Source organism: Nicotiana sylvestris, chromosome 7 (assembly GCF_000393655.2).
Source record: "Nicotiana sylvestris chromosome 7, ASM39365v2, whole genome shotgun sequence".
Classification (NCBI taxonomy): Eukaryota; Viridiplantae; Streptophyta; class Magnoliopsida; order Solanales; family Solanaceae; genus Nicotiana; species Nicotiana sylvestris.
Window position 1 is genome coordinate 122212528 of NC_091063.1, and position 25697 is coordinate 122238224.

The window sequence follows — 25697 nt, forward strand, 5'->3', positions numbered from 1 at the left end:
GGACCTTCTTTCTGATTCTGAGCGTCTCGAACCTGCTCTTTCTTTAGCCCTTGGATGTGCAATTGTATCTTCTTCTATCCGTAGCTTCATACTGTATCTATTGTACACATCATTCCAAGTTGTTGCAGAAAATTCTCGCAAACTTTCTTTCAACCTCCTCGTGGCTTCTGAACTTTTCTCGTTCAAGTTGTTCGCGAATGCCATAGCCGCCCAGTTATCAGGTACTCGTGGCAACGTCATCCTCTCTCATTGGAATCTATCGACGAATTCCTTGAGCAATTCTGTACTCCCTTGTTTAACCTTGAAGATGTCTTCCATCCTTTTTTCAATTTTTTGAGCCCCCGAATGTGCTTTTATATAAATGAATCTGCAAGTTCAGCAAAAGAATCAATGGAATTTTCAGGTAAGAGAGAATACCATGTTAACGCTCCTTTGTGAGTATTTCGCCAAACTTTTCAACCAAAACTGCTTTGATCTCCTGCTTGGTCAAAATCATTGCCTTTCACACCGATAGTGAATGTGGCTACGTAATCCCGAGGGTCAAGCATTCCATCATATTTGGGAATATCAGGCATTTTAAACTTTTTGGGAATTGGCAAAGGTGTTGCACTTGGCTTCCATGGTTGTTCTGAATACTTGTCAATATCCATGACTTTGATCATGGAGGCACGCCAGGTATTTGCTCTATATGCTCGTTTTGCTCCTTCAGTTGTTTCAGCAAAGTTAGCACTAAACTTTGTCAACTAGAATCATTTGGTGTATGTCACGACCCAAAACTAAACCAGGTCGTGATGGTGCCTATAATGCAACTAGGCAAGCCAACACACTCCCAAAACAATTCGATATTTCATTAAAAGATAGGTAAAAGCCTTTTCATACTTAAATTTCATAAAAGAGTTCAACTCGAAAAAAATGCGGAAATAAATAGCCCGACATTGGGGTGTCACTAAGTCATGAGCAACTACTACAAACTATTCTATAAGATAGCAAGACTAACATAGTTTAAGAGTAACCAAAATACACTAAAGGGAAGATAAAGAAGGGGAAAAGCAGGAGTGCGATCGCCAAGCAGCTACCTCGCTATCTCCGATGAAAGTCTGCAGCTGGAATAGTCAACAACCGCTACCGTGGACAGAGATACCTGGATCTACACACAAGGTGCAGGGGGTAACGTAAGTACACCAACTCAGTAAGTAACAAGTACAAACTATGGAGTGGTAGGTCGTGACGAACTTAACCTCAACATGTAAACAGAATAAACTGTGCACAAAAGTAGGCATGATTTCAATTCAATTATTTAGCTCAAACAGTAAAGTAAATATATATCTAGATAATGTGAGGTATAAACCTCAGCAAATCTCTACGTGCCAATGCACAGAATGCATGAAAATGTACCGTGTACCTCCACTCTCAAGTGCTCAACCACTCAATATTGTATATGGATATCTGACCCAGGGAGGATCCATCCCAGAATATATACATATCACTAACAACAGTCACTCAGTACCGAGGAAGGCCATTCCAGACCTATGGAGAAGATCCATCTCTAGGTATAAATACTTCAGACAAGATTCATGTCCAGGGAAGATCCATCCCTCAATAATATCAATTGCGCTCACTGAGGTGTGTTACAGACTCCGGAGGGGCTCCTACAGCCCAAGTGCTATCATAATCATCAACATAACTGCTGCGACATGCAACCCGATCCCATAATTGTCACTCATAATCAGGCTCTCGGCTTCCCTTAGTCATCACTCTCTAGTCTCACACACGGACTCACAATGCCATGAAACTAGCCCAGAACAATGATATGATATGCCAATAAATAACAACAGAGGCTGAGACATGATATAAAATGCATGAATAAGACTGAGTACACAATGTCAATGAAACTAGTGAGATAATAGCAAGAAACGATCACTCAGGTCCCAACAGTATCAGCGTAAAGCCCTAACATGATATCTAGCATGATTTATAGCTCATTTACTTAATCACATGATGGAAACACAGATATCAACAAGAAAGAGTCACTAAACGATGCCATGGAAAGAACCAGACCACAATCCTCACGGTGCACACCCGCACACCTGTCACTTGCCATGTGCGTCACCTCAATACTAATCACATAACACATAGTTCGGGCTTTCGAACCCTTAGAACCAAGTTTGGAAGCGTTACTTACCTCAAACAAAGCTAAAATCCTACTATGCGATGCCCTTGCCTCTCGACTCGGCCTCCAAATGCTCCAAATCTATTCACAATCAATACAATACTATCAATATACACTAATGGAATGAATTCCACAAGAAAAACTATCAATTTAGACCAAAATTCTGAAATCAGCTCAAACCTAGTCCCCGGGCCCATATCTCGAAATCCAACAAAAATCACAAAACTAGAAATCCCACTCACTCACGAATCCATACATAAAACAATTCATCAAAATCCGACTCCATTTAGCCCCTCAAATCCTCAAACCAAACTCTCCAAAATCCCAAGCCCTAACCCCTCATTTTCACCCCTAATCTTCACTAATTACATGATTAAACAACGGGAAATCACCACATATACGAGTACTAGGGCTCAAGCAAATTACCTCACTGATAATCCCTTGAATCCCTCCTCAAAATCGCTCCCAAAAGCTTCAAAACCGACTGAAAATGGTGAAGAATGGACCAAAATTCGCGAAGTACACAATTTATAATTTCTACCCAGAGATACCACATCTGCGGTCCAAATGTCCCTTCTGCGATGACGACCCTACGGAAATTCCATCGCAGGTGCGGTTCCCACTTATTCCCTCAGAATTCGCTTCTGCCGTCACAATACTGTAGGTGCGCTCCATTTCTCGCACCTGCGCTTCCATCCCAAACCACTCCTTCCCGTATCTGAGAGCCTTTCTCTGCTTTTGCGGGCATCGCACCTGCAGTTCCCAGTCCGCAGGTGCGGTTAAGACGAAACCAGCAGCTTCAGCTGCACTTTCCAAATTCCAAACTCTCCGTTAAACATCCGAAATCATCCAGAGCCCCTCGGAACCTCAACCAAACATACTAACAAGTCATATATCAACATACGGACTTAGTAGAACCTTTGGAACACTCAAAGCAACATCAAACCACAAAATTACCCTCGGATTCAAGCCTAAGAACTTCTAAACTTCCAAATTCTGCAACCGACGTCGAAACCTATCAAACCACGTCGGAATAACCTCAAATTTTGCACACATGTCACAAATGACACTACGAACCTACTCCAACTTCTGGAATTCCATTCCGACCCCGATATCAAAATTGCCAAAATTTCAATTTTCGCCAATTCATACCTAAGTCTACCACGGACCTCCAAATCCTATTTCGGACGCGCTTCTAAGTCCAAAATCACCTAACGGAGATAACGGAAGCATCAAAATTCAAATCCGAGGTCGTTTACAAATGAGTCAACATCCGGTCAACTTTCCCAACTTAAGCCTTCACAAAAGAGACTAAGTGCAAAAGAGACTAAGTGTTTCAAATTCTCTCTGAACCACTCCAGACCCAAACCAACCAACATGATACGGTACAATACAACTGAGAAAAACAAAAGGAAGCAAAAATAGGGAAAACGGGGCTATAACTCACGAAACGACCGGCCGGGTCGTTACATCTTCCCCTCTTAAACAAACGTTCATCCTCGAACAAGTCTAGAAACATACCTGAAGCCTCAAATAGGAGTGGATATCTGCTCTGCATCTCCCGCTTGGTCTCCTAGGTGGCCTCCTCCACAGGCTGACCTATCCACTGCACCTTCACTGAAGCTATATATTTTGATCTCAACTTTCGGACTTGCCGCTCCAAATTAGTCACTGGCTCCACATCATAAGTCAAATCACCATCTAACTGAACCGTGCTAAAATCCAAAACATAAGACGGATTACTAATATACTTCCGGAGCATAGAAACATGAAATACTGGATGCATACCCGGCAAGCTAGGTGGCAAAGAAAGCTCATAAGCCACATCCCCAAACCTCCGAAGCACCTCAAAAAGCCGAATGGACCGAAGGTTCAGCTTGCCCTTCTTCCCAAATATCATAACACCCTTCATGAGTGAAACCTTCAGTAGAACCTTCTCCCCAACCATATAAGATACATGACGAACCTTTCTGTCATCATAACTCTTTTTCCTTGATTGTGCTATACGAAGCCGCTCCTGAATTACTTTCACCTTGTCCAATGCATCCTGAACCAAGTCTATACCCAAAATCCTAGCCTCGCCCGGCTCAAATTAACCTACTGGAGATCTACACCGTCTCTCATATAAAGCCTCATACGAAGCCATCTGAATACTCAATTGATAAGTGTTGTTGTAAGCAAACTCCGCGAGCGGTAGAAACTGGTCCCATGAACCCCCAAAATCAGTAACACAAGCGCATAACATGTCCTCCAATATCTGAATAGTGCGCTCGGATTGCCCGACCATCTGAGGGTGAAATGTCGTGCTCAACTCAACTTGAGTGCCCAACTCTCATTGCACGGCCCTCCAAAACTACGATGTAAACTGAGTACCTCTATCTGAAATGATGGAAACTGGAATACTATGCAGGCGAACAATCCCTCGATTATAAATCTCATCCAACCACTCTAAAGAATAGGTAGTACACATAGGAATGAAGTGCGTGGACTTGGTCAGCCAATCCACAATCACCCAAATAGCATTGAACTTCCTCAAAGTCCGTGAGAGTCCAACTACAAAATTCATAGTGATCCGCTCCTACTTCCACTTTGGAATCTTTATCTGCTGAAGCAAGCCACCCGGTCTCTAATGCTCATATTTCACTTACGGACAATTGAAACACCGATATACAAACCCCACTATATCTTTCTTCATTCTCCTCCACCAATAGTGCTGCCTTAAATCCTGGTACATCATCGCGGCACCCGGATGGATGGAATACCGCAAACTATGGGCCTCCTCAATAATCAACTCCCGAATCCCATCTACATTGGGCACACATATCTGGGCCTACATCCTCAATACCCCATCATCACCAATAGCCACATCTCTGGCATCATCATGTAGAACCTTGTCCTTGAGGACAAGCAAATGAAGATCATCATACTGGCGCTCTTTGATACGATCAAACAAGGAAGACCGAGAAACCACACAAGTTAAGACCCGACTGGGCTCCGAAATATCCTATATCACAAACCGATTGGCCAAGGCCTGAACATCAACTGCAAGAGGTCTCTCACCAATAAGAAGGAACGCAAGACTACCCATACTCACTACCATTATACTCAAGGCATCGGCCACCACATTGGCCTTTTCTGGATGATACAAAATAGTAATATCATAGTCCTTTAGCAGCTCCAACCATCTCCGCTGCCTCAAATTGAGATCCTTCTATTTGAACAAGTGTTGGAGGCTACATGATCAGTAAACACCTCACAATATACACCATAGAGATAGTGCCTTCAAATCTTTAACGCGTGAACAATAGAAGCCAACTCCAAATCATGAACATGGTAGTTCTTCTCATGGGGCTTCAACTGATGAGAAGCATAAGTAATCACTCTACCCTCATGCATCAACACACACCCAATGTCGACCTGAGAAGCATCACAATATATCATATAAGAACCTAAAGCTGATGGCAGAACTAACACTGGAGTTATGGTCAAGGCGGTCTTGAGCTTCTGAAAGCTCGCCTCACACTCATCCGACCACCTGAAAGGAGCACCCTTTTGGGTCAATTTGGTCAAGGGTGATGCAATAGATGAAAATCCCTGAACGAACCGATGGTAATAATCCTCCAAACCAAGAAAACTACAAATATCTATGGTTGAGGACGGTCTGGGCCAACTCTGAACCGCCTCTATCTTCTTTGGATCAACCTGAATACCCTCACTGGACACCACGTGCCCCAAGAACGCCACTGGACTGAGCCAAAACTCACATTTGGAGAACTTAGCATAAAACTTCTCCTACCTCAACCACTGCAATACAACTCTTAAATGCTCGGCGTGCTCCTCCTGGCTACGAGAGTACACCAGGATATCATTAATGAATAAAATAACAAACAAGTCGAGATAAGGCCGAAACGTGCTGTTCATCAAATGCATGAACGTTACTGGGCCATTGGTCAGCCCAAAAGACATCACAAGGAATGCATAATGACCATATCGGTTCCTGAAAGCTGTCTCAAGAATGTTCGAGTTCCTAATCTTCAACTGGTGACCCCTGACCTGAGATCAATCTTGGAGAACACCCTCGCTCCCTGAAGCTAGTCAAATAAATCATCGATACGAGGCAAAGGATATTTGTTCTTGATTGTGACTTTGTCCAACTGCCTGAAATCAATGCACATTCTCATAGTGCTATCCCTTTTCTTCACAAATAGGACAAACACACCCCAAGGTGACACACTAGGCCGAATAAACCCCTTATCAAGGAGTTCCTGAAGCTGCTCCTTTAATTCCTTTAACTCCGTCGGTGCCATATGATACAGTGGAATTGAAATGGGCTGAGTGCCCGACACTAAATCAATATCGAAGTCAATATCCCTATCTGGCGACATGCCCGACAGGTTTGTAGGAAACACATCCGGAAAATCTCTCACCACCAGAACCAAATCAATAGTAGGAGTCTCTGTACTGACATCCCTCACAAATGCCAAATAAGAAAGATAACCCTTCCCAACCATCCGTTGAGCCTTAAAGTATGAAATCACTCTACTAGGAACATAATCCGACGAACCTTGCCACTCAATCTGTGGCACCCCCAGCATAGCCAACATCACCGTCTTAGCGTGACAGTCCAGAATAGCATGACACGGAGACAACCAATCCATGCCCAATATCACATCAAAATCAACCATACTAAGAAGCAAAAGGTTTACTCGGGTCTCCGAACCCCCAATAGTCACCACATAAAACCGATATATGCGGTCCACAATAATAGTATTGACCACAGAAATAGATACATGAACAGATGAAATAACAGATTCACGCGGCGTATCTAGATAACGAGAAAAATATGATGACACATATGAAAAAGTGGAACCAGGATCAAATAATACAGAGGCATCCCTGTGGAAAACTGAGACAATACCTATGATCACAGCATCTGAAGCAATAACATCTGGTCTGACAGGGAGTGCATAGAAACAGGCCTGACCGCCGCCTGATCAACCTCCTCCTTTAGGGCGACCCTTAGCTGACTAACCTCCACCGCGAGTTGGATGGGTGAGTAGGGAAGTAACTGGTGCTGAAGCCGAAGGCTGACTCCTCTGCTGGGATGAACCTCCCGTAAGGCAGGGATAGAATCTCTTGATATGACCCAAATCTCCACACTCAAAGCAACTCCTCCTGACAAATGGCGGTGGGGACTGAAGGGAGCCCCAAGCACCGGGATACCCACTAGAAGAACCAAGCATAGATGAGCCCTAAGCTGATGGTGCATGAGTCAAACTCTGAGCTAGAAGGGCACTGAGAGATGAGTGTCCTTAATGTGAACTATGAGAACCATGGCTCGGTGATGCACCACGGTGAACTGGGCGAGCTGACTGAGCATGTGTAAATGGACGGCCTCTACCGTGCTAGAACTGACCTCCAGAAAGAATGCCACCAAAACTACCATATCCCCAAGGCCTCTTGGCATCCCTCTCAACTCGCTCCTAGCGGCGAACCGACTCTATCTCTCGAGCAATGTCAATCACCTCCTCAAAAGAAGCACTAGACACTCTCTCTCTGGTCATAAGAATCTGTAACTAATATGAGAGGCCATTCACGAGCCTCCTGATCTTCTCCCTGTCTGTAGGAACCAACCAAACAACATGACGGGCTAAGTCAGAAAACCTCATCTTATACTGCATCACAGTCATATCATCTTGACGCAACTGCTCAAACTGTCTACGCAACTCCTCTCTGCGGGACTGCGGTACATACTTCTCCAGAAAGAGAACGGAGAACTGATTCCAGGTAAGGGTGCTGCATCAACAAGCCTATGTCTCTCATAAGCCTATGTGCTGCATCAACGAGACCCCACTGTTCTCCAAAATACCCATTGTACGGAGAATCCTCTAACACATATCCAAGAAATCCTGGGCATCGTCTCCCTCTACACCACCGAAAGTTAGAGTCTGAAGTCTACCAAATATCTCCAATCTACGCTGCTCGTCATCAGGAATGACTAGAACCATATAGTCCTGAGCAGGTGCAACCGGCTGGGCTGGTGGTGCCCCCGGTGTCTGAAGTCCCTAAACAACCTACTCAGGTGTACATGCGGCGGGAGTCTGGGTGCCTCTCCCAGCCTGGGAAGTAGCTGATGTAGTAGTAATAGAGACCGTATGCGCAAGACTGGTGCACACAGTCAGAATCTGAGCTAAGGTCTCCTAAAGACATGGGATAACAATTGGCACAGCCGGTGCCTGAGCTGGTCCCGCTGGTGCATCCACAACTGGGAACTGATCATAAACTGGGGAGGCTGGTAGATCTGTAGGTGCTGCCCTAGCTGCTGTGCAGGCTACACTCATTCCCCTACCATGACCTCGACCGCGACCTCGACTTCTCGCGACCCAAACTGGTAGTACTGGTGGCCGTCCATCCTGACTGGTAGCACATGTCCTCACCATCTGTGAGATAATAGAATAACAGAAATTGTGTTACCAGAATCAATAGATTCGCATGACAAGAATTCAAGAATGTGAAGTTTTCCTAAAGGTTCTGCAGCCTCTCGAAGATAAGTATAGACGTCTCCATATCGATCCGTAGGACTCTACTAAACCCGCTCATGACTTGTGAGACCTATGTAACCTAGTCTCTAATACAACTTGTCACGACCCAAAACTAAACCCGGTCGTAATGGCGCCTATCATGAACTAGGCTAGCCGACAAACTCCCAAAAAAATTCGATATTTCATTAAAAGATAGATAAAGACCTTTTTCATACTAAAATTTCATAAAAGAGTTCAACTCGAAAAGTTCAACTCGAAAACAAAATGCGGAAATAGATAGCCCGACATTGAGGTGTCACTAAGTCACAAGAAACTACTACAAACTGTTCTGAAAGATAGTAAGACTAACATAGTCTGAGAGTAACCAAAATACATTAAAGGGAAGATAAAGAAGGAGAAAAGCAGGACTGCGATCGCCAGGAAACTACCTCGCTATCTCCGATAAAAGTCTGCAACTGGAATAGTCAACAACCGCTACTGTGGCCAGAGATACCTGGATTTGCTCACAAACTACATGGGATAATGTGAGTACACCAACTCAGTAAGTAACAAGTCCAAACTATGGACTGATAGGTAGTGACGAACTTAACCTCAACAGGTAAACAGAATAAACTATGCAGAAAAGTAGGCATAATTTCAATTCAATTATTCAGCTCAAACAGTAAAGTAAATACAAATCTAGACAATGTGAGGTATAAAGCTCAGCAAATCTCTATGTGCCAATGCACAAAATGCATGAAAATGTACCATATAGCCCCACTCTCAAGTGCTCAACCACTCAGTACTGTATATGGACATATGTCCCAAGGAAGATTCATCCCGAAATATATACACATCATTGACAACAGTTACTCAGTATCGAGGAAGGCTATTCCAGACCTATGGAGAAGATCCATCTCCAGGTATAAATACTTCGAACAAGATCCATGTCCAGGGAAGATCCATCCCTCAATAATATCAATTTCGCTCACTGACAGACTCCGGAGGGGCTCCTACAGCCCAAACGCTATCATAATCGTCAGCATAATCGTTGTGTCGTGCAGCCCAATTCCATATTTGTCACTCATAATCAGGCTCTCAGCCTCACTAAGTCATCACTCTCTAGTCTCACACACGGGCTCACAATTCCATAAAACTAGCCCAGAACTATGATATGATGTGCCAATAAATAACAACTGAGACTGAGGCAAGATATGAAATGCATGAATAAGACTGAGTACAGAATGTCAATGAAACTAGTGAGATGACAACAAGAAACGACCACTCGGGTCCCAACAATATCGGCGTAAAGCCCTAACATAACTTCTCGCATGATTTACAGCTCATACACTTAATCACATGATGGAAACACGGATATCAACAAGAAAGAGTCACTAAACGGTGCTATGGAATGAAGCAGGCCACAATCCTCACGGTGCACGTCGTACGCCCGTCACTTGGCATGTGCGTCACCTTAATACTAATTACATAACACATAGTTTGGGGTTTCGAACCCTCAAGACCAAGTTTGAAAGCGTTATTTACCTCAAACCAAAGCTAAAATCCTACTCTACGACACCCTTGCCTCTCGACTCGGCCTCCAAATGCTCCGAATCTATTCACAATCAGTACAATACCATCAATACACTAATGGAATGAATTCCACAAGAAAAACTATCAATTTAGACCAAAATCCCAAAATCTGCTCAAACCCGGCCCCCGGGCCCACATCTCAAAATCCGACAAAAATCATAAAACTAGAAAGCTCACTTACTCACAAGTCCATACATACAAAATTCATCAAAATCCGACTCTATTTAGCCTCTCAAATCCTCAAATCAATCTCTCCAAAATCCCAAGCCCTAACCCCTCATTTTCATCTCTAATCATCACTAATTATATGATTAAACAACATGAAATCACCACATATACGAGTATTAAGGTTCAAGCAACTTACCTCACTGATAATCTCTTGAATCCCTCCTCAAAATCGCTCCCAAAAGCTTAAAATCGACTGAAAATGGTGAAGAATGGACCAAAATTCGCGAAGTTCACAATTTATACTTTCTGCCCAGAGATACCGCATCTGTGGTCCAAATGTCACCTCTGCGATGCCGCACTTGCGGAAAATCCATCACAGGTGCGGTTCCCACTTATTCCCTCAGAATACGCTTCCGCGGTCACAATATCGCACATGCAGTCTCACAGATGCGCTCCATTTCTCGCATCTGCGCTTCCAGCCCAAAGCACTCCTTCCCACATCTGCGAGCCTTTCTCCGCTTTTGCGGGCCTCGCACCTGTGGTTCCCACTCTACAAGTGCGGTTAAGACAAAACTAGCAGCTTCAGCTGCACTTTCCAAATTTCAAACTCTCCGTTAACCATCCGAAATCATCCCGAGCCCCTTGGGACCTCAAGCAAATATACTAACAAGTCATATATCAACATACGAACTTATTCGAACCTTCGGAACACTCAAAACAACATCAAAACACCAAATTACCCTCAGATTTAAGCCTAAGAACTTCTAAACTTCCAAATTGTGCAACCGACGTTAAAACCTATCAAACCACGTCCGAATAATCTCAAATTTTGCACACACATCACAAATGACACTACGAACTTACTTCAACTTTCGGAATTCCATTCCGACCCCGATATTATAATTTTCACTGCCGACCAAAATCGCCAAAATTTCAACTTTCGTCAATTCATGCCTAATTCTACCACAGACCTCCAAATACCATCTGGACACGCTCCTAAGTCTAAATTACCTAACCGAGCTAACGAAACCGTAAAAATTTAAATCCGAGGTCGTTTACACATAAGTCAACATCCGGTCAACTTTCCCAACTTAAGCCTTCACAAAAGAGACTAAGTGTCTCAAATCCTCTCCGAACCACTCCAGACCTGAACCAACCAACACGATACGATACAATACAGCTGAGAAACACAAAAGGAAGCAGAAATGGAGAAATCAGGGCTATAACTCCCGAAACGACCGGCCGGGTCGTTACAGTATACCTGACCCTCCATCGCGAGATTCATTGGAAATTTCTCCACTTCTAGAGTCATAAAGTCCTGAACGTGGTTTTCCAAAGTTTTTGTATTAACTGGTGGAGGAGTTTGAGTTGTGTTGCGTAGTCCTCTGACAACAGCATGCAGTGTACTGTTCACATGTTCTGTAATCAATTACTTTTAGCATCTTGCTCCACGATTTTGTCGTCTCCATGTTGATCATCAGCGCGTGAAGCAGACCTTTCAGGTGAACTTTCACGGGATTGCTGAGGGGTTCCCATAGGTGTGTGAAGTGGTGGAGTTCTACATTGTTGATTCAGTTGGTCGTTCTTGTTAGCGATTGATATATTGGTCATTAAAATGAAGTTTGAAAAGTGAAAAGATTATCAGATTACCGGTAACGGAACCAATTTATTAGTGAAAAGATTATCAGATTACCGGTAACGGAACCAATTTATTTAACCCAAAAATAAATTTCTCTGTTAAGCCAATATCAAGAAGAAATCAAATTACTGATAATCAAGATTTACTTTACTTTCCCGATAATTTGATGAATAAATCAAGGTATAGAAATAATTGACAAAGAAAATATGAAACAGATCGATTATCACTCCCAAAATTGCGGTTTGAAACCTTGAGCATAAAGTAAAGAATGATTGCACAAATTTTAATAAGTATCTGATGCCATTACAAATGAGACTTCGGCCCTTATATAGGAGCACACAATTATAACAGTTTCCTTACTTAATTCGGGCTCACTAATAACATTAATTGTCATGATTACCCGTTACCATATACAATCGTAACATAAGTATTCATGGTTAAAGATTTCTTGTAACCGTATCAATTCCCTTCCTTATTTATGACAGGTTCGTGCATCTTCCCTTCTTAACAGCCTTTATTCATTCCGCTCATGTTTTTCTTTTTACAGTTGTCAGGTCCGGTTCTTTTCTTAGTGTAACCCCAAGGGTGTTCCTCCCGTGCCTTTTTGGCATTCTTTAACTCGTCTAATTAAGAACGCCACTTGTTGCTATATTGATGGTACATGTACCATGACCTGTCACCTCGATGATAGCCCATGTATCATGTCTTTTTCCCACTAATACAGAAGGTGCTATCGTAATATCGTTCGCCTTTTATACCTTTCCAAACTTGATTTCACACTAAACAAAATAGTAATTTAATTGTTGCTTTAATATTTAGGAATACATATTTAATATTTTCCCTAATATTTAGTATGTTTTTCTATTCTTTAGGTTTAGGAGACCTTTTTTTCTCACAATTCCAAAACCTTCTAAATTCTCTTTATTCCTTTTAGTTTTAGAAGCTGTTTTCTTTTCTCTCATAATTTGGAACCTGTTAATTTCTAATATTTTACAGCAATTACATGACATAACTGAAAGTCATGGATTAATGCTGCAAATGTGCATATGTTGCAGATAAACAGCTTGACGCAACAGGTTTGTAATATTTCATCAAAAAATAATGATTCCACAATTTATTTTTGAGGTAGATATTTAGATAGCAGTTCTTTTTTTAATTGCGGTTCATAATTTCTAACACTATTTTCTTCTTTTATGTTGGTGTTTAATCCATATCTATCAAGAGGATTTTGAAATTTTTTGTTGCAATGACGGCAGCTGGAGCAATGAATCCCTGTACTTTAATACAGATGTTGAAAAGCAAATAAGGGTAGAAAGACGTAAGTAGTTGATATTATCCTTATGAAGAATAACTTGAAGGATTTCAAAATTTTGGTACGATTCTAAGCTATATTTTTCAAACTTTTGGTAGGGCTTAGAACTAGAGGTGGATTCAGGATTTAAATCATATGGGTTCAATTTTAACGTTTTTAATATTGAACCCATTATATTTTTAAAGTTATGGGTTCATATCTATTATTTTTGCAATTTTAGTGAATTTTTACATACAAATTTTGACTCCGCATCGAAAGTTATGGGTTCAGTTGAACCCGTAAGTTATACACTACATCCGCCTCTGCTTAGAACAACTTTAATTCGTTGGTGGCTATATATATATATATATATATATATATATATATATATATATATATATATATATAACCTTTTAGATTAGATTTCAATTACCACCCTTGGTAGCCGGGATCGATTGAGACAACAAAAACATTAACAAACCCACTATAATCCCACAAGTAAGGTTTGGAGAGGCTAGATAGTATGCACTGCAGACATTATCTCTACAGTAAATATAGAGAGGTTGTTTCCAGTAGACCCTCAACACAAGGATTACTAAGAACAAGAGACAAAAGAAATTTTGATAAGAGACTAGAGATGAAAAGAAATTAAACTTGATAATTTTGAGATCGGAGGCATAACTATTAAATTATAATTTATGTAAGATTGTCACATATTTTCAGTTCTTTTTGGTGAGTTATCAAGGAGTAGTTGTTGGCAAAATTCAAGTTATGAAAATTCAGTTCGTAACCATGTTATTGCAAGTTAATAGTAGAAGCAAATTGTGGATACATTCTTTGAGTCAAAAGTGTTAATATGATTTCACTCGTAGCACCATAGAATGTATTCTATATCTGATTCTCTTTTCCTTTTGCTTTATTCTTTTCTTGTTACTAGAATTTTAATATCCCGGATCATCTAAGAGATTGCTGATGTTTGGCTATAAATATATATTTTTAGTGCATTGTTTACCTTGCATTTTAGTGTTTTAAAGATTAACTGTGTGGCGTTTGAGCTTAATTGTGTCATTTTTATGTGTAGGATCGTTAGAGGATGGAAATCCGTAAAGGTTGCACACAAGGATGTCAAAGATACAGAAAAAAAAAAGCACAAAAAGGCAAAAATCGGACAAGTCCCAGAACTAGGCACAAGGTCAGGCGACGCCTGGTCTGGGCGCGATCCATCTGGCGACAGAGTGTGCGACGCCTAGTCCAAGGGTGCGCTGCATACCAGGTCTCGCAAGCTCTTAAGCCTGGTCCTTTCCCAGTCCGTTAAGGGCTTGATCAATTCCGGAGGAGAGAAAAGGCAAAGAAATACAAACGGAGCACGAAATTCATCGATTTTTCCATCTAGTATTCATAGCTTTTATATTTAAAAATAATATTTTGATTATTGTCATGAATATGAATGGCTAAGAACCTCATTATTCTGGGGTTATGGATCGTTATTGATTGTTGTATTTTGACGGTTGATTGTTTTGCTTGAACTATCATCTTAATTTGTTTATTCAATCTTGCACTTAGTTATTCTATTGCCTAGCTAACAATAGAGTATTATCTATGAATTTATAGTTGAACACGAAAGTGGAAACTATATATTGCATATAAGATTGATCAATAGAGCAAGTTCTTGAATCCGGGCGTCAGAGAATAAAATTCCGATTAGAATAGACATATTCAATTTGCTTACTTGGTTATTTTTGCAGCAAATACACATGCATTCGTGCTAATTCTGATTTTATAGACCTATAGTCTTACGCTAGCTTGGATAGGCGAACGAAGAGTCCAAAAGCACTTCTTACATCTTTGGTATAATGCAAGCTTTACTTTCCATGAGCAGTATCATGTAATATTGGATATTTGAGCATGAACGCTTATCTCTATTAATTCGAGTAGGTACAAATATGTCAATTTGATTATAGGGAATTGTGATCTTATTTGGGATACATTGTGAAAGTACATAATTGGAAAACAAGGGATGTAAAATTCGTAGGTATTTACTTTTGAATAAAATTTACTTTTGAATAAATTTCATGTGAATAAAATTAATACTCTGAAACCATCTGGTGTGAATTAGCTTAGTCGCCGGGGGGGGGGGGGGGGCGTGAGTTTTCAATTGAAGCGAAAATTATTAGTGACATTTAGTGTATTCAAGCAGTTGTGGTAAGTTTAGTCCCATGTAGGATAATGAATCTGGAGATTAAGTGATTAAAAGACAAACGGGATCAGTAGAGTGATAGGAGGCTCTTATCATATTCGAAATCCACCTCACTTTATTTTATTACCTGCTATTATTTGTCTTTTCTCCACTACATCATTTGTTAGATTTGCTTGCTTGGATATTTATCTGCTGGATACTCCTTTGTCTATATGCCTTGGGTGCCTTGTTTTATTTTTGTTTGGCTCCCATGAATTGCGTGAATTGGGTCGTGAGGTGTTGGGGAAAGACTTAGCCCATTAGTAATTAAATATGAGAAATTTTCATAAAGCACTATCTTTTAGTGGTAATTAGCTATCTATAGATACTATTTGCTATATTACAGATTGTATATATATATTTTTGTTGTTATAAGATGTATTAAATGTATTTAAGCTTCTGTATTCATGAATACAGTAGCAAAAATAGGCATGAATCAGGGAAGTCCAGCTAATCAGTTGTTGTATTCGAGTGTATTCGACTGTATTCATGGCGTGAAACATGGGATTACAGCTGGACAAATTATTGTATTCGACTGTATTCACGGCGTGAAACAGGGGATTACATTATTTTTAAACGGAAAGTGAATCAATTAACATAATAGACTCCTAATATAACTCAACAAACTCAATTATAACACACAAATTTTGTATTTTCAGTTATAAAAAAGATTCTCAACCGAAAAATACCACAAAAACATAGCAATCTTCGGAAAATTATACAATACATCTGAATACATAAATTATATTAATAAAAAAACATATGAATACACTCCTGGCATATAGCGAGACATTGAAATACAATAAAATACATAGAATACAGCGGGAAACATTAAAATACATGGAATACAGTGAGATACATTGAATTACAATGGAAAAAATACAATGAATACAATGAAATACATGAAAATACAGCGTGATACGTTGAAAAAATATTAAAATATATTAACAGATAATATCGTCTCGTCAAGAGGGCCGCGATTCTGACTCAAAACTCTCAAAATTTGGAGCACACTTGGTCTTGAAGATCTTTGCCCCTACTGCTTCGTTCCCCGGTGGTGCCTCTGCGAAAGATGCCATTTTTTTTTGAATTTGGGGCTTTTTCTGATTTTCAGAAAGTATAACCTAATAAAATTAGTGTTAGAAACGAACCCTACTTTGATGATTTTAGGATCAGGTACTTGAGTAGAAGAACGCATAAACTTTGAGACAAAGTAACGGAGGATTCCAATTAGGACGATAACAACTGAGAGCGGGATTAATACCCAGTCTCTAATTGTTGTATCCAATACTAAATCTTTAGCCATTTTTTTGAATCTGGTGTTTGTGATTGGAATCGGAATTTTGGTGGCGTACAAGGAAATAACAAGGAAGAAAAAGAGGAGAAAAAAGCAAAGAACGAGAGAGAAAAATAATACAAAGAGTATTTTATATCTTAAGGGTATGAGGTAACCATAAATAGATATATGACTATAAAAAACAAAAGATACTATGGAATATAATTTTTTTAAAAAGTATTTATTTAAAATAAATAAGGTATCAGCTTTTGCTATATGAGGTAACTAGCTCACATACTTTAGGAATTGGGCTCGGTCAATATACATGAAAATGAAAAGTTAAAAGAATTTGAGCATGAATTGAATCTTCCTGTTATTTAGTTTTTTTTTGTTTGCTTTATTTCTTACATATTCCGCTAGCAGCATGTTTAGGTCGATCACACATGGGTAGGCAAACTTTAGGACTTTCGTTTTATTTAAGGTGAGAGGCGTCCTCTTAGTTATTATGATTCTGTCAGGGGAACGCCCCAGAGTGATTGTATATATTTATTAGGGGAATGCCCCGAAGTGCATGTAAGTGGAATTCATTACACACATCGCGGAGGAAGCATAGTATATGTTAGTTTAGGAATTTAATATTTTGTTTTTAATTTCTTTTCTTTTCTTTTTCTTTCATTTAGGTGGGGATGACCTTGAACATCTTTTACTGTTTATTTTTCTTTTGTGTATTTTTTTTTACCTTGGTTTGAGTATTTTTAAAAGCCAACTAAATCATGTCTGCAACTGTAACTTTCACAGGATTTGGGGAATGCCTAACACCTTCTATCCGAGTCAAATAAATCCCCTTATTTAGGATTTCTGGTGTAAATCAGTTTTTGAGTCAAACATATTTTAAAAGAAAAAATTATTTTTTAAATGGTAACTTGGCACACCGAATTCAAATGTCAAGTGACGACTCTGGAAAATCCTTTTGAAACATAACTTTGTCACTTTTAGAATTTAAAACCCCTTTAAGCATTAAAAATCACTTATTTATAATCTTTAAGAGGGTTAGCGTAAAAAAAAAAGGGCGTGACACCGGACTCTTCGAGATCCAAATCGTCCATACTCGCAAGTCATAAATTAGCAAATGAACATATAGGAAGTCTCAAATAATGAAACAAAATCCTAGTACTCAAAATAAGTGGTTGTACCATTACAATAACTTACATTCAACAACAGGCAATTAACATGCATCCTGTAAATCAAATACATAGTCCGGTCCTGCAAGTAAAACATACACAAAAAAACCAACAAAAAAAATATGATAGCTCAAATACATACATTAATTAAGTAGTATCCCATTAACTAATAAAGTTTTTGTGTTAAATATATGATTATGCTAGAGACAACATATGTACTGTTAACAACATAAATAAAAAGAAATAACTAAAAACAACAAATTAGTCTTGAATTCACACATAAACCTTGTTTACAATCACCATGATATATAATCAGGGTAAGGCTGCGTACAATACAACTTTGTAGACCAACCTTTTTCCGGACTCCGCGCATAACAGAAGCTTAGAGTAACGACCCGACCGGTCGTTTTGAGAATTTGCACTTCGCTCGATAGTTTGGGGGCACAAGTAGCTCCGTATGATGTATTAGGACTTGTGTGCAAAATTTGAGTTCATTCCGAGTTGATTTGATATATTTCGGCGCGAGTTTTTGGAAGTCGAAAGTTCGAAAGTTCTTTAAGTTTGATTTGAGGTGTGTTTCGTCGTTTTGATATTGTTATGCGTGATTTAACGCCTCGAGTAGGTCCGTGTTTTGTTATAAGACTTATTGGTATGTTCGTAAAGGATCCCGAAGGGCTCGGGTGAGTTTCAGATAGGTTTAGGTTGTGTGGCGCTCATTTTTCTTATGTTTCAACGTCGTTTCTTCAAGCATAAATGGTACCACATTAAACAAATGAGCTCCGATTTCTGTTTTGATTGAAGCATTAGACCCGTATCGTAATTAAGGAGCCATAGCAAAAAGAATCGTCAAATTTAGACATTGTATAAGGATTTTATGGTCATTTTACTAAGAATTGGGCTACTAGATTTTTCAGCTTAATTACGAAATTGCCACTGACTTCGTATTTAAAAATCTGCACTATTTTCAAAGATTAAAACCAACATATCTCCTTCATTGTAAGGTCAAATGGAGTGATTCAAAAGCCTAACTTCAATGAAATTTCACAAGAAATCTATTGGAGGCATTAAACGCGAGTTTCGAGATTATTTGGCATGTAAAACGAGGCAGAACAGCTGGCCAAAATACTTAATATCAAAAGTTTGTTTATTTGGTCATATTTTGAGTTGGGAAGCTCGGATTTAGACAATTTTTAGAGGTGACTTTCACTATATGGATTGGGGTAAGTGTTTTATACTCAATTTTGGTTATATTTCATAAATCCATCTTCGTTTTAAGCATTTGATTGATGATTTCAAAGTGAAATTTGAGGGTTTTGTCTAAAATTTCATAAGGTGAATTTGGAGTTTTGAATATCGATTCGGAGTCGGATTTGAGTGAAACTAGAATGGTTGGACTCATAATTAAATGGATGTTCGAGTTTTGTAAGTTTTGTTGGTTCCGAGGTGGGGGCCCGGGGAGTTGACGTTTGTTGACTTTTTGCAAATTGTATAAGGATCATAACCTATTTAATTGAAATTATTTTCTCTTGCATTGTTTGATGTATTTAAGTCTTTTTTGGCTAGATTGAGCCGAGAGTTGATGAATCGGTAAAGGAAAGGCTAAATTGAGTATTGAATTGGCCGAATTGAGGTAAGTATCTTGCCTAACCTTGTGGGGGGGGGAGAGGCTTCCCCTTAGGATTTGAGTCTTCTATGCTAATTGTAGTCCTTGTACGCGAGGTGACGAGTTCATGCTCGGTCTTATTTGTGGAAAATTTATCCTTTTAGGGTTCTTAGGTTACGTCCATTAAGTGGGAAGTGTTCTGATATGATTGGGTTTCCTATTTGCTAGTTTTACCTCTACATGCTCTATACGATGTTATTAGCTTTTCTTTATGTCTTACTTGTTATTGGGCCTTTATTTGCCTTAATTGAAGTGATTGCCCTCCTTATTGTTTTATTATTTCTTAATTGTGAGTTCCTTTATGACTCCGTGCACATATGCTACGTGTCCAAGTCGTTGTGGTTGCTTGTGTAGTTATCACGTGCCTTACATGTCTTGTTGTTTTTGTAAAGGTTATTGTACCCCTTGATTGTTTGTGATTCTCTTGTTGTCGTGTACTCATACTCTTGGTGGTATAAATTTTTATAATTGATTTGTTGAATTGTTGTTGTTGATTTAAACTATGTCTGGTGGGATTGGGTTGCATGCCGCAACATGAGGAATAAGAGTGATATATCGAGGAGGAATAAGGGTGAAATGTGATTGTCTGGTGGGATCGGGTTGCACGCTGCAACAGGAGTGATAAATGTGGATTAGTGGGATTGGGTTGCACGCCGCAATAGGAGGAATAAGGGTAATATATTGAGGAGTAATAAGGGTGAATTAGTGGGATTGGGTTGCACGCCGAAATATATTATATTTATTATTATGATATTGATATTGTCCGGTGGGATCGGGTTGCACGCCGCAACAGGAGGAATAAGAGTTGATTGATAACGAGTGATAAGGGTGAATATACATATATTGTATTTTGGTATCTCCTGTTTTATTGTATTAGCTTTAGTTCATTTGTACAAGACTTTGATAATTTGTATTTCTTGTTTCACTGAGTTTTGAGGTTCGGGTTATTGACATTGATTTATTGACTTGATATTGTTCCTTGAGTTCTTTTTCTGAAACAATTATTCTAGTGAATTAATTTTCAAAGTAAATTTACTACGTTGAGTCATTTCCTCCTATCCTGCGGAGCTGTTAGTATTATAGTGATTTAAAATAAAGAAATTAATATTACGCTACCTTGTATGACTTTTAAATTTGAACTCGCCGTATATATATATATATATATATATATATATAAACATTTTAATATTTTAAATTTTGATAATTGTTATATTTATTTCAATTAAATTTCTTTAATCCGTCTGAAGTTGTATTTTACTTAAAAAGATATATATATATTTTTTAGTATTTCAAATTTTGATAATTGTTATATTTATTTCAATTAAATTTCTTTAATCCGTCTGAAGTTGTATTTTACTTAAAAAGGAATTTCTACTAAGTGTTAATTTAATAAATCCTATATTAAAGGCAATAATTTATTCGATGTTTTATTTTTAGTTGAAAAGGGTATTTTCTTCACTCAAATGATTTCTAAAAATAACTTCATCTTTTCTCGTTGATTTCCTAATTGGTTTATAAACTATAATTTACTTTATGTTATATAAATGAGACTCCTTGAAAATCTTAACTGCATTTGTTACGGACATTATGTATTGGGTAGCATGTGGATTTGTTGTGCAAAATGATATAGAAATATGTGGGCACATGGTGCCACGTGTGCTAAAGGTTTGGAAATTGAGGTTATGATATGAGACATCGAGGATTGAGATGGTCGGAATTGTATATTAGAAATGATGCGATTGATTGAGTTAACATCGCCTTCCTGATTTGAGCATATTTTTACTTGTCTGTGTTCCAGCTATGTTGGTGTTAATTTACTTGGTTATCTTTCGTTACCATCCATGTCTCCCTTTATTATATCTATTGTTTGTAGTTTGATTTCTTCGTGTTATTGGTATTACTTTGTTATCTTTATCTTGTTAGATTATTATTATATCCTGTTCAATTTATTAGACCAGTAGGTGTCTTGACTGTTCCTCATCACTACTCTATCGAGGTTTGTCTTGATATTTACTGGGCACCGCTGTGGTGTGCTCATACTACACTTTTGTACGTTTTTGTACAAATCCAGGTATTTGATTGTTAGTGGCTGTGCAGATTATTGTCGTGGAGACTCAAGGTAAACCTACTACTGCGTTCGCAAGCCTCAGAATCACCTTCAATTGTATTTATTTCCATTAGTTCCTTTTTTCTGGAACAGTGATGTATTTATTATATATAACTATTCTTAGAAAGGCTTATGACTCGTACTACCGATTTTGGGAATTGTATCTGTTCAGAGTTATCTAATTCGAAGTTAGTGAATATCATTGTTATTTCTGTTAAATGTTAGGCTTACCTAGTTTAGAGACTAGGTTCCATCACGACTCCTTCGGGGGGCTTTTGGGTCGTGACAAGTTGGCATTAGGGCTCTAGGTTCATAGATGCTACGAGTCATAAGCAAGTTTAGTAGAGTCTTGCGGATTGGTATAGAGACATCTGTACTTATCTTCGAGAGGCTACAGAAACTATTAGGAAATTCCACCTCTTTCATTCCTTATCGTGCGGCATTGATTCAGCTTGAGGCATATATCTTATATTCCTTTACATCCACTCGTGTATGATATTGTGATCTCAATGTACACCATGCGCCAGTGGTTCATGATGCTACAGATGGGCTACGAGGGAACCAGGGATGTTCAATCATTGTCTCAACGTGTCGTCCAGACTGAAGATACAGAGGTATTGAAAGACTATTTAGTTGTTCACATGGAGGTGCAGCGGATTCCGGCATCTAGTGGATGAATACGAGCTTGGGAAGGTTTAATTGGTTGAGTAGTCCTCGAGATTGTGGTGGGGTCACGAGGTGGATGTTGATTGAGGATAGTTGGTAGTATTGGAGAATATGTGGTTCATATGAGATTTCTACTCAGTGGAAGGTACATATTGTCATTCAAGGGACTGAAGGAAGCGAGTTTGACGGTCACGAGAATGGACATGCGCTTAGTCGATGAACTGAGTACCTTGTGATTGGTGTTGTACGAGCTGTGAAGGTTAGTTTTGCGGATCATCAGATGTTGTTTTCTATGGCTTCGGGCCAAGTGGGGGAGTCTACTAGCAACATTCAAATTGCAGAGTCAGGTGTTACCTCAGTTTTGGCCTAAGAAGTTTATATAGATGGTATTGGAAGTTTTCCGAAATTTGTATATGACTAAGATCTGAGATCTTGCATGGGATGATATTGGGACTTACGTTGTTTCTGTTTCATTAATGTGTTTTCATTTCAGTATCAAAAGGGGGTCGGAGAAATAGCTTCAGATTCATAGAAGGTCTATTCAGCATGGGCATCTCGGTCGGGGAATCATAGGGTGCTTCAAGGGAGATATGGTAGTTTATGAGTTGCTGGGCTACGTGGCTTGTACTAGGATTTTCTGTAATGAGTTTTGGTTGGGGTAGTTGTGTATCGATAGGGAGAAGTGTTATCTCAGAGGAAAGACTAGGAGTAACTAAAGAAACGGGCCAGCTCTGTGGTATTAGGTCAGCATAGCAATGGAAGTAATTGGTCCTTTTTGAATGGGAATTCCCTAACGGCATTTGTGGCAGTATTCTTGGGTTGGATGGTTTGTGTGGCTCAATTGAGTTGGGAATATGCAGTCGTAAGGGTTTAGTTGCGTGCGGATGGATCTCGGAGAGTTCTCGATGGTTTCGGCAATTGCTTGAGTTAGCTGGCTGCTATGGGCCAAAGGAATATGTTGTACATTATAGTTTTCTCCTTGATGGATATCAGAAGTTAATAGAAGGTTGGTATTATTGGATATCATATGTGAAGAACGTGCATTTTAGGAAAGACCCTTGAGTTTTGGTTTGCGGGTGCATGCCTAGTGGCATGGTAATTACTGGGTTTTGAGGTTCAGGTTTTGTTACGCGACCGAAAAATCTATATGGGTGCTTCATTAAAATGATGGGATGTGAGTGATGTATCATCCATTCGATTAGCGTAGTTGAGTTCGGGTATGGAAATTTCGGTATTCCTAAGGTTTTGGGGCTAGATGTCCCCATATGCAGGCTATTTCTTGTATGTAGATTGTGAAGGCATGTTGAGAATGGGATAACTGATAGCATACATTATCAATAGGTTTCTATGAACTTTTGAAAGGATATTTACCTATTTAGGAATGATCAAGATTTGGGTTGGGGGCTATTTGAAAGCTCAACGAGAATATGTATTTTATATCAGGTCAAGTTTGGGTGCTCTTGTGAGATTGTTATCACGGTTATGTTACCAGACATAATGGATATTATTTGTGCCCTGGCCTATGTTATGTCATGATGGGCTGTGAGGTTGTATGATTATTCTCCACGCATGTTGTAATTCCGCTCAGGCCTTATGGCGATGCGGGCGAAATGGCCCTCGTGATGTTGATTGGTTCATTGCACCTTAGTTGTGCTTGCTTTCTTCCATGTTTTGTTAATTCTATTCATTTTTCCCACAGTTATACTTGTGCACTTTACTATGTTTGATATCAATATTCATGTGATCAGTGAACCCGAGCACTTTGGCTTGATGAATATTTGGGAACGGGCTGCACACCGCAGCGGATGTTATGTGGGATAACATTTGGTGTTTTGTTTTCCCTCTATGGGATGATTTAATAAAACTATACTTTTGTTGTTACACATGTTGTACTCGTTAGATAATCCTTATACCTTGCTTTCCTTCTATTTGTATAGCATAAATTGTTGAGTTGGTGTATGAGCTATGTGGCATAAGAATTCGTGTGGTTCCGTGATGAGTTTTTAGTTGTGCTGCTTGTATTGGCTGAGATGAGGTTCTTAGACCTGAGATTCGCACTATCGTATTGGGGATGAGGAGTGTTTGGAAGTATGAGGCTGTTTCTGCAAAGATTTGGGCAATGGCCCTTGACGGATGAGAGAGCTTCTTGACGACTTGACTTTATGGGTGGATATGAGTCTGTGCATGTTTCTTTATCATGGGCAGTGTTGTGGAGGTCTGGAACAAGGTTTTATTCAATGTGACGTGTATTGCCGACGTCCAGAATGTTATTTGGGCAACTATAGTGGTCAGAGGTTATTGCTACAGGCATTTGAGTGGTGTGGAGCATCGTGTGATTGTACCCTGGGTTGGAATTATGGTTCGATTTGTCTTGTTCAGGTTTATACAGTGAGATGATGCAAGATCCGGGTCCTATGATGAATTTCAAATGTTGAGATTTAATTCTGTCCTAAGGTTATAGACTAAGGATGAAGTGAGATCTTCAGTTAAATTGCGTTGCCAGTCCTACATAGGTTTGGGTGATGGGGAATCACCCCCGAGTGTATGTATGGTGAGCTCATGCAGTGGTTTGATGGTTTTGGAACAACTCTTGGCACGTTCGAGGACGAACGTTTATTTAAGTGGAGGAGAATGTAACGACCCGGCCGGTTCATTTTCAGAATTTGCACTTCGCTCGATAGTTTGAGGGAACAAGTAGCTCCATATGATGTATTAGGACTTGTGTGCAAAATTTGAGTTCATTCCGAGTTGATTTGATATGTTTCGGTGCGAGTTTTTAGAAGTCGAAAGTTTATTAAGTTTGATTTGAGGTGCGTTTCGTCGTTTTGGTATTGTTATGCGTATCTAAGGCCTCGAGTAGGTATGTGTTTTGTTATAGGACTTATTGTATGTCCGTATAGGATCCCGAGGGGCTCGAGTGAGTTTCAGATAGGTTTGGGCTGTGTTGCACTCGTTTTTCTTATGTTTCGACGATGTTTCTTCAAGCATAATTGGTACCACATTAAACAAATGAGCTCCGATTTCTTTTTTGATTGAAGCTTTAGATTCGTATCATAATTAAGGAGCCATAGCAAAAAGAATCGTCAAATTTGGACATTGTATAAGGATTTTATGGTCATTTTACTAAGAATTCGACTACCAGATTTTTCAGATTAATTACGAAATTGCTACTGACTTCATATTTAG